Raw genomic sequence first — 10034 nt, 5'->3', positions numbered from 1 at the left:
AAGTTAGTGATAATAATAAGGTTGGGATAGTCGAGTGTTTTAAAGTTTTATAAGTCATTTTTTGTTTCTTATTTCTCCAATTTTAATACCGACGCGCTCTTTTTCTTTCTTATTTCTCGACATCCTAGTTTTTAGGACTTAGAATTTTTCTACTTCTTCTCTAAATTTCTTTAAATTACGAAAATTTATTTTAAGTGGTTAAATTGATAAACATCAAAATTTTCTGGTTCGCAGTAATAGTTGGATTTGTACGTGGACCGGGTTATTGGAGCCAAACAGTACTCAATTATATTGAGACCAAATGAATCATGCCCCTCTGCTGCATCTTTTGGCTATTCGAAACGTGGGCAAAATCAGAAAAGTCTATTAATTGGATAACTTATATAATTTTTCTTTCCTTTTAAAAAACTAATAGGATATTCAGTGAATGCACCGAGCAAGATGTTCACCACCTTTTGTACGTTCACCACCGGTAACTTGATCAAGACATCTAGCAAATATTGTCGCCGTTGATTTTTCTTTAGAATCGTCATCCAGTCGACCAAGTACTCCAATTCAAATTTCCGATAATCCATTTTTTGAACCCGACCTCACAATTGAGAATCCGAAGAATATTCAGGGACGATTCATAGATCCTGAACCATTAATTTTTCCTCTGGAACCACCAATCATTCAAACAGAGATTGTTGAGGAACGAACCATTAAATCAGAATCCTCTAGTGATTCAGATTCAACAAATTCAGTTATGGAGAATCTGGAACCTCTAAGTATGGAAGACCGAATGAGAGCTAAACGCACTGGCCAAGGTCACGCAATTACTCATCCAGACATTAATGCGCCAGATTATGAAATCAAAGGACAAATTTTACATATGGTGACTAATCAATGCCAGTTTAGTGGTGCGCCGAAGGAAGATCCAAATGAACATCTTCGTACCTTTAATAGGATCTGCACACTATTTAAAATTCGAGAAGTGGAAGATGAACAGATATATCTCATGTAATTTCCCTGGACTTTAAAGGGAGAAGCCAAAGATTGGTTGGAATCGTTACCTGAAGGGGCGATTGATAATGGGACATTTTAGTTGAAAAATTTCTTAAACAATTCTTTCCGGCATCTAAAGCCGTAAGACTTCAAGAAGAAATTGTTACGTTTACACAGAAACTAAATGAAACTCTATATGAGGCATGGACCAGATTTGGAAAGTTATTGAGAGGATGTCCGCAACATGGTTTAGATACTTGTCAAATAGTACAAATATTCTACCAAGGATGTGACATCACTACAAGGAAAGACATCGACATAGCAGCTGGTGGTTCTATTATGAAGAAAACAGAAACTGATGCTTACAAAATTATTGATAACACTGCTTCCCACTTACATGAGTGGCACCAAGAAAAAGATATCGTTAGATCATCTAAAGCAGCTAGAGCCGATTCTAGCCATGACTTAGATTTCATTTCAGCAAAGATAGATGCTGTCGAGAGACGAATGGAAAAGATGACTAAAGATATCCACTCAATACGAATTAGTTGTGAGCAGTGTGGAAGACCACATTTGACAAAAGATTGTCTCAGTATTGAACTAACAATGGAACAAAGAGAGAATGTTTCATACTTAAACCAAAGGCCTGGAAATAATTATCAGAATAATTATCAACCGCCAAGACCAATTTACAATCAAAACCAGAATTATAACCAAAATATTCCATACAACAACCAACAAGGTCCTAGCAATCAACAAGTATCCAACAATACTTACAATCAGCAAAGACCTAATTTTCAAAACAAACCACCACAAACTGATGAAAAAAATCCGAATTTAGAAGATATGATGACGAAGCTAGTTGAATCTCAAACGCAATTTTTCACATCTCAGAAACAAACGAATGAACAAAATGCTCAAGCATTTAGAAATCAACAAGCTTCTATTCAAAATCTGGAACAAGAAGTAAGTAACCTAGCAAGGTTAATAGGTGAAAGAAAACCGGGAAGTTTACCTAGTGATACAAATGCTAACTCCCGGAATGAAACAGCTAAAACCATTACCACAAGAAGTGGTATTACACTTAAACCACCTGAAACACCTGTAATTTTTGATGACACTATTCCTACTCCACAAGAACCACAACCTGAATAAGATAAGGAAAAAGAACCGGTAGTTGAAAAGGTTAATGAAGATAACACAGTTAAGGAAAAACCTTATGTTAAACCATACCAACCACCACTTCCTTACCCGAGTAAAATGAAAAAAAGAGAGACTTGAAGCCGAGCAATCCAAATTTTTGGATATGTTTAAACAGATAAATGTCAATCTTCCTTTCATTGATGTAATTTTAGGAATGCCTAGATATGCTAAATTTCTGAAAGATCTAATCACAAATAGAAAGAAAATGGAAGAACTCTCGACTGTTACTATGAATGCTAATTGTTCAGCAGTGCTGTTGAATAAGATACCAGAAAAACTATCTGATCCAGGAAGTTTCACAATTCCATGTTTTCTGGGTAGTCTTAGTTCAATAGAAGCATTGGCAGACGTAGGTGCTAGTATAAATTTAATGCCGTATTCGCTATACACTAAACTAGACCTTGGAGAATTGAGACCAACAAGAATAAGCATACAACTAGCCGATAGATCAATAAAATATCCTAGAGGGATAATGGAGAACATGATAGTTAAAGTTGGTACTTTAGTATTTCCAGTAGATTTTGTTGTTCTGAATATGGAAGAAGATTCTCAAGTTCCTCTCATATTAGGAAGACCATTCTTAAACACGGCTAAAGTGATGATAGACGTGTTCGGTAAGAAACTGACCCTAAGTATAGAGGACGAGAGTGTTACCTTTTCAGTTGATAGAGCTATGCAACAACCGCAATCTGCAGATGATACATGTTATTATATTCAAACTATAGATTCACATGCAGAATTGTTAGAAGAATTTCCAGAATTACAAGGAACAGGAGAATGTTTTTTAGGAGAAGGAACTGAACCAATTGATGAAACTGAAATGTTAGCTACACTTATGGCTAATGGATATGAACCAACAACAGAAGAAATTCAAATGCTAAAAGAAGAAGACAGATATCGATATAAATCATCGATAGAAGAACCACCGACATTAGAGTTAAAGCCACTTCCAAACCATTTGGAATACGTTTATTTACATGGTGAATCTGAATTACCTGTAATAATATCGTCTTCTCTTACTGAAAATGAAAAATCACAACTCATTTCTGTGTTAAAAGCTCATAAACCAGCCATTGCATGGAAGATTCATGATATTAAAGGAATAAGTCCTTCGTATTGCACACATAAAATCCTTATGGAAGAAGGTCATAAAACGTATGTGCAACGCCAACGAAGACTAAATCCTAATATGCAAGATGTTGTTAAGAAAGAAATTATTAAACTGCTTGATGCAGGTTTAATTTATCCAATCTCTGATAGTCCATGGGTAAGCTCAGTTCAATGCGTGCCTAAGAAGGGTGGCATGACTGTCATCACAAATGAGAAAAATGAGCTTATTCCTACTAGAACTGTAACAGGATGGCGTGTATGTATTGATTATAGAAAATTAAATGACGCCACCAGAAAAGATCACTTTCCCTTACCTTTCATTGATCAAATGTTGGAAAGATTAGCCGGAAATAGTTACTATTGTTTTCTTGATGGTTTTTTCGGATATTTTCAAATTCCAATAGCACCCGAAGACCAAGAGAAAACCACATTCACATGCCCTTATGGTACTTTTGCTTACAAACGCATGCCATTTGGACTTTGCAACGCCCCTGCAACCTTTCAAAGGTGCATGATGGCGATTTTTCACGACATGATAGAAGAATGCATGGAAGTTTTCATGGATGACTTTTCAGTCTTTGGTGATACTTTTGAATCATGTCTAGTTAATCTTGAACGAATGCTTATTAGATGCGAACAATCAAATCTAGTACTTAATTGGGAGAAATGCCATTTCATGGTTAAAGAAGGCATTGTTCTTGGTCATAAAATCTCAAAGGAAGGAATTGAAGTGGATAGAGCTAAAGTAGATGTAATTGCTAAACTTCCACATCCCACCAATGTTAGAGGAGTTAGGATTTTTCTAGGGCATGCTGGTTTTTACCGACGTTTCATAAAAGATTTTTCTAAAATTGCCACTCCTATGAATAAACTCCTAGAAAAGGATGCTCCATTCATCTTTTCAGATGACTGCATCAAATCTTTTAATATTCTTAAAGAGAAACTCACTAATGCATCGATCATGATAACTCCAAATTGGAATCTACCGTTTGAACTAATGTGCGATGCAAGTGATTTTGCAATGGGAGCAGTTTTAGGACAAAGGATTGAAAAACGATTTCAACCTATATATTATGCTAGTAAGACGTTACAAGGAGCACAAACGAACTATACAACTACTGAAAAAGAACTCCTTGCTATTGTCTTTGCTTTTGATAAATTTCGTTCATATCTCGTTCTAGCTAAAATAGTGGTCTATACTGACCATTCTGCTCTTAGATACCTATTTTCGAAACAAGATGCTAAACCACAATTAATCCGTTGGATCTTACACTTACAAGAGTTCGATATTGAAATCCGAGATAAAAGAGGAGCAGAAAATCTCGCAGCTGATCATCTTTCTCGTCTTGAATATCCCGAATTAGAAGTACTAAATGAATCGGTCATACAAGACAACTGATAATGCTAAAAACGAACATATATTTCATAGCATTATTCCTCAAGAAAGACAAGCTTTTAGTTGCAATTGTTCTATTTACAAGTGATATTCGTTTAAATAATAAAAGGTGAAGACAAAAGACAGATTCGACGAATTGAAGACGCAAACGACCAAAAAGCTCAAAAGTACAAAAGACAATCAAAAAGGTTCCAATTATTGATAAGAAACGTCTCGAAATTACAAGAGTACAAGATTCAAAACGCAAAGTACAAGATATTAAATTGTACGCAAGGACGTTCGAAAATCCGGAACCGGGACCAGAGTCAACTCTTAACGCTCGACGCAACGGACTAAAAATTACAAGTTAACTATGTATATAAATATAATATAATATATAATTAATTATATTAATTATATATATATTATATTTATAAATAAAAACCGTCGGCAGAGAAAGACTCCAAGGGACTGAGCTGTAATTTCATTCTCCGCGACTCGCGGAGTTTGAAGGCAAAAATGCCGCGAGTCGCGGAGCCCCAAAAGTCGACTTTTCCTATAAAAGCAACCGAATTCTGATCGCAAATCATCATCTTTTTTCTCCTCATTCATACGATATATTTATATTTATAATTTATATTTTAATTTTAATTTTAATTATAATTCTAATAATAAGGGTATGTTAGCGAATATTGTAAGGGTGTAAGTCGAAATTCTGTCCGTGTAACGCTACGCTATTTTTAATAATTGTAAGTTATGTTCAACCTTTTTACATTAATGTCTCGTAGCTAAGTTATTATTATGCTTATTTAAAACGAAGTAATCATGATGTTGGGCTAATTACTAAAATTGGGTAATTGGACTTTGTACCATAATTGGGGTTTGGACAAAAGAACGACACTTGTGGAAATTAGACTATGGGCTATTAATAGGCTTTATATTTGTTTAACTAAATGATAGTTTGTTAATGTTAATATAAAGATTTACAATTGGGCGTCCTTATAAATTACCATATACACTCGATCGGACACGATGGGCGGGGTATTTATATGTACGAATAATCGTTCATTTAACCGGACACGGGAATGGATTAATAGCCACTAGAATAATTAAAACAGGGGTGAAATTACATTCAAGGGTAATTGGTGTAATTGCTAACAAAGTAGTAAAACCTTGGTTTACACGAAGTTGATAACCTGGTGTATTCATTAAACAAAGTATTAAAACCTTGTTACAATTCGAATCCCCAATTAGTTGGAATATTTAACTTCGGGTATAAGGATAATTTGACGAGGGCACTCGCATTTTATATTTATGACTGATGGACTGTTATGGACAAAAACCAGACGGACATATTAAATAATCCAGGACAAAGGACAATTAACCCATGGGCATAAAACTAAAATCAACACGTCAAACATCATGATTACGGAAGTTTAAATAAGCATAATTCTTTTATTTCATATTTAATTTCCTTTATTTTATATTTAATTGCACTTCAAATTATCGCATTTTTATTGTTATTGTATTTAATTGCACTTTTAATTATCGTACTTTTTAATTATCGCAATTTTATTTTATCGCACTTTTATTATTCGCAATTTCATTATCGTTATTTACTTTACGCTTTAAATTAAGTCTTTTATTTATTTAATATTTTACATTAGGTTTTAACTGCGACTAAAGTTTTAAAATCGACAAACCGGTCATTAAACGGTAAAAACCCCCCTTTATAATAAAATTACTTAGATATATGTTTGTATTTTTATAAAAGTAAATTAATATAGCGTTAAGCTTTGTTTAAAGATTTCCCTGTGGAACGAACCGGACTTACTAAAAACTACACTACTTTACGATTAGGTACACTGCCTATAAGTGTTGTAGCAAGGTTTAAGTATATCCATTCTATAAATAAATAAATATCTTGTGTAAAATTGTATCGTATTTAATAGTGTTTCGTTGTAAACTTCAATAGTATTTTATACCCTTTAGCTTTGACATCAAGTATTTTTGGCGCCGCTGCCGGGGAACTTTCTAAACGCCGAAAGCGCAACGCTAATAAAAAAAAAAAAAAGAGATTTTTTCTATTAAAAGTCGCTTTTGTAAAAATACGTTTTAAATATTCGAAAATATAAAAAGAAAAACAAAAATATAAGTATTTTTAAGATTTTGTTAAATATTTAAGTTGATTAAGTTTCTTTATTTTATTTTAGTTTATAAAAAATATAAGTTTTATTTAAATATCTTTTATTTATATAAAAAACAAAAAAAAAAATAAATAAATAAATAAAGAAAAATGCATTGAAATTAAACCTGTCAGTTGAAATTCTGAACCCCGCGACTCGCGGGGTTTGATGTTTTAAATACCGCAACTCGCGGAGTGACTCTGACACGAGACAGAACCCTAATTCAGCATTAATTACGGGGTATTTAATAATTATTATTATTATTAACCCTAATTATTATTATTATTATAATTAATTTTATTTTAACTTTTACTTTTTATTTAATTTATGTATTTAGTATTAATTAGTTTTATTAAATTGTAAAATTAATAGTTTTAATAAATAAATAATATAAAAATAATATTTTTATAAAAATTGTAATTTTTACAACTTTTTGTATATTTTTATATTTTGTCCCTTTTTAATCATTGTAGCGTAATATTTGTATTTTTCGCTCATATTTAAATTTTAAACTTAGTTTTTGCCATAGTCATTTTTACTCCTAGATTTTTAGGCTTTGCCGTAGAATTCCTTAAGTGCTTTTTCTTTAGACTAAGATTTAGGTACTCTAGAATTTTGCGATGCCTTTTTAAGTTTTAGTTTCTTTTTAAGTTATTTCCATTTGGGATTTAGTTTTTCCTGTAAGCTTTAATATTTTTAGACACTTTTTACTATGTATCAATTATCATTCCAATTAGTAATATCAATTTGCGATTATAATTTTAAGTTAGTTGCAGTAATAAGGTTAGGTTAGTCAAGTATTTTTAATTTTTTATAAGTTTCTTTTATTTTTCCGTCACCTTTTATTTTTTTTCAACCATTTTTTCTTTTTCAATTTTTTTTTTCCGACGAACTCTTTTTCTTTCTTATTTCTCGTTATTCTAGTTTTAGGACATAGATTTTTATTCTACTTCTTATCTAAATTTCTTAAAATTACGAAAATTTATTTTAAGTGGTTAAATTGATATACATCAAAATTTTCTGGTTCGTAGTAATAGTTGGATTTGTACGTGGACCGGGTTATTGGAGCCAAACAGTCCTCAATTATATTGAGACCAAACGAATCCTGCCCCTCTGCTGCATCTTTTGGCTATTCAAAACGTGGGCAAAATCAGAAAAGTCTATTGGTTGGATAACTTATTATAATTTTTCTTTCCTTTTTAAAACTAATAGGATATTCAGTGAATGCACCGAGCAAGACGTTCACCACCTTTTGTACGTTCACCACCTGTAACTAGATCAAGACATTTAGCAAATATAACCGCCGTTGATTTTTCTTTATAATCGTCATCCAGTAGACCAAGCACTTCAGTTCAAATTTCCGATAATCCATTTTTTGAACCCGACCTCACAATTGAGAATCCGGAAAATATTCAGGAACGGTTCGTAGATCCTGAACCATTAAACTTTCCTCCGGAACCACCAATTATTCAAACAGAGATTGTTGAGGAACGAACCATTAAATCAGAATCATCTAGTGATACCGATTCAACAAATTCAATTATGGAGAATCTGGAAAATTTAAGTATGGAAGACCGAATGAGAGCTAAACGCACTGGCCAAGGTCACGCAATTACTCATCCAGACATTAATGCGCCAGATTATGAAATCAAAGGACAAATTCTACACATGGTGACTAATCAATGCCAATTTAGTGGTGCGCCGAAGGAAGATCCAAATGAACATCTACGTACCTTTAGTAGGATCTGCACACTATTTAAAATACGAGAAGTGGAGGATGAACAGATATATCTCATGTTATTTCCCTGGACTTTAAAGGGAGAAGCCAAAGATTGGTTAGAATCGTTACCTGAAGGGGCGATTGATACATGGGACGTTTTAGTTGACAAATTTCTTAAACAATTCTTTCCTGCATCTAAAGCCGTAAGACTTCAAGCAGAAATTGTTACGTTTACACAGAAACCAAATGAAACTCTATATGAGGCGTGGACTAGATATGGAAAGTTGTTAAGAGGATGTCCGCAACATGGTTTAGACACCTGTCAAATAGTACAAATATTCTACCAAGGATGCGACATCACTACAAGAAAAGACATAGATATAGCAGCTGGTGGTTCTATTATGAAGAAAACCGAAAATGATGCTTACAAAATTATTGATAACACTGCTTCCCACTCACATGAGTGGCACCAAGAAAAAGACATTGTTAGATCATCTAAAGCAGCTAGAGCCGATTCTAGCCATGACTTAGATTCCATTTCCGCAAAGATAGATGCTGTGGAACGACGAATGGAAAAGATGACTAAGGATATTCACTCAATACGAATTAGTTGTGAGCAGTGTGAAGGACCACATTTGACAAAAGATTGTCTCAGTATTGAATTAACAATGAAACAAAGAGAGAATATTTCATACATAAACCAAAGGCCTGGAAATAATTATCAGAATAATTATCAACCGCCAAGACCTATTTACAATCAAAATCAAAATTATAACCGAAATATTCCATACAACAACCAACAAGGTCCTAGCAATCAACAAGTATCCAATAATACTTATAATCAGCAAAGACCTAATTTTCAAAACAAACCACCACAACAAACCGATGATAAAAAGCCGAATTTAGAAGATATGATGACGAAGCTAGTTGAAACTCAAACGCAGTTTTTCACATCTCAAAAACAAACCAATGAACAAAATGCTCAAGCATTTAGAAATCAACAAGCTTCTATTCAAAATCTGGAACAAGAAGTGAGTAACCTAGCAAGGTTAATAGGTGAAAGAAAACCGGGAAGTCTACCTAGTGATACAAATGCTAACCCCCGGAGTGAAACAGCTAAAGCCATTACCACAAGAAGTGGCACAACACTTAAACCACCTGAAATACCTGTAACTTCTGATGAAACCATTCCTACTCCACAAGAACCACAACCTGATCAAGATAAGGAAAAAGAACCGGTAGTTGAAAAGGTTAATGAAGATAACACAGTTAAGGATAAACCTTATGTTAAACCATATCAACCACCACTTCCTTACCCGAGTAAAATGAAGAAAGAGAAACTTGAAGCCGAGCAATCCAAATTTTTGGATATGTTTAAACAGATAAATGTAAATCTTCCTTTCATTGATGTGATTTCAGGAATGCCTAGATATGCTAAATTCTTGAAAGATCTAAT

The 10034-nt window shown here is 33.2% G+C and overlaps 1 non-coding gene across 1 annotated transcript; it reads right to left on the bottom strand.

Moving 5' to 3' along the window:
- Positions 1–1128: 1128 nt before the first annotated feature.
- On the bottom strand, positions 1129–1235 carry LOC139856330 (small nucleolar RNA R71). The gene has a single exon (XR_011761818.1). It is a non-coding gene; the product is annotated as a small nucleolar RNA R71 (small nucleolar RNA).
- Between the last annotated feature and the right edge of the window lie 8799 nt (positions 1236–10034).

Source organism: Rutidosis leptorrhynchoides, chromosome 6, assembly GCF_046630445.1.
Source record: "Rutidosis leptorrhynchoides isolate AG116_Rl617_1_P2 chromosome 6, CSIRO_AGI_Rlap_v1, whole genome shotgun sequence".
In the NCBI taxonomy this organism is placed as follows: domain Eukaryota; kingdom Viridiplantae; phylum Streptophyta; class Magnoliopsida; order Asterales; family Asteraceae; genus Rutidosis; species Rutidosis leptorrhynchoides.
This window is presented reverse-complemented; position numbering and strand designations above follow the sequence as displayed.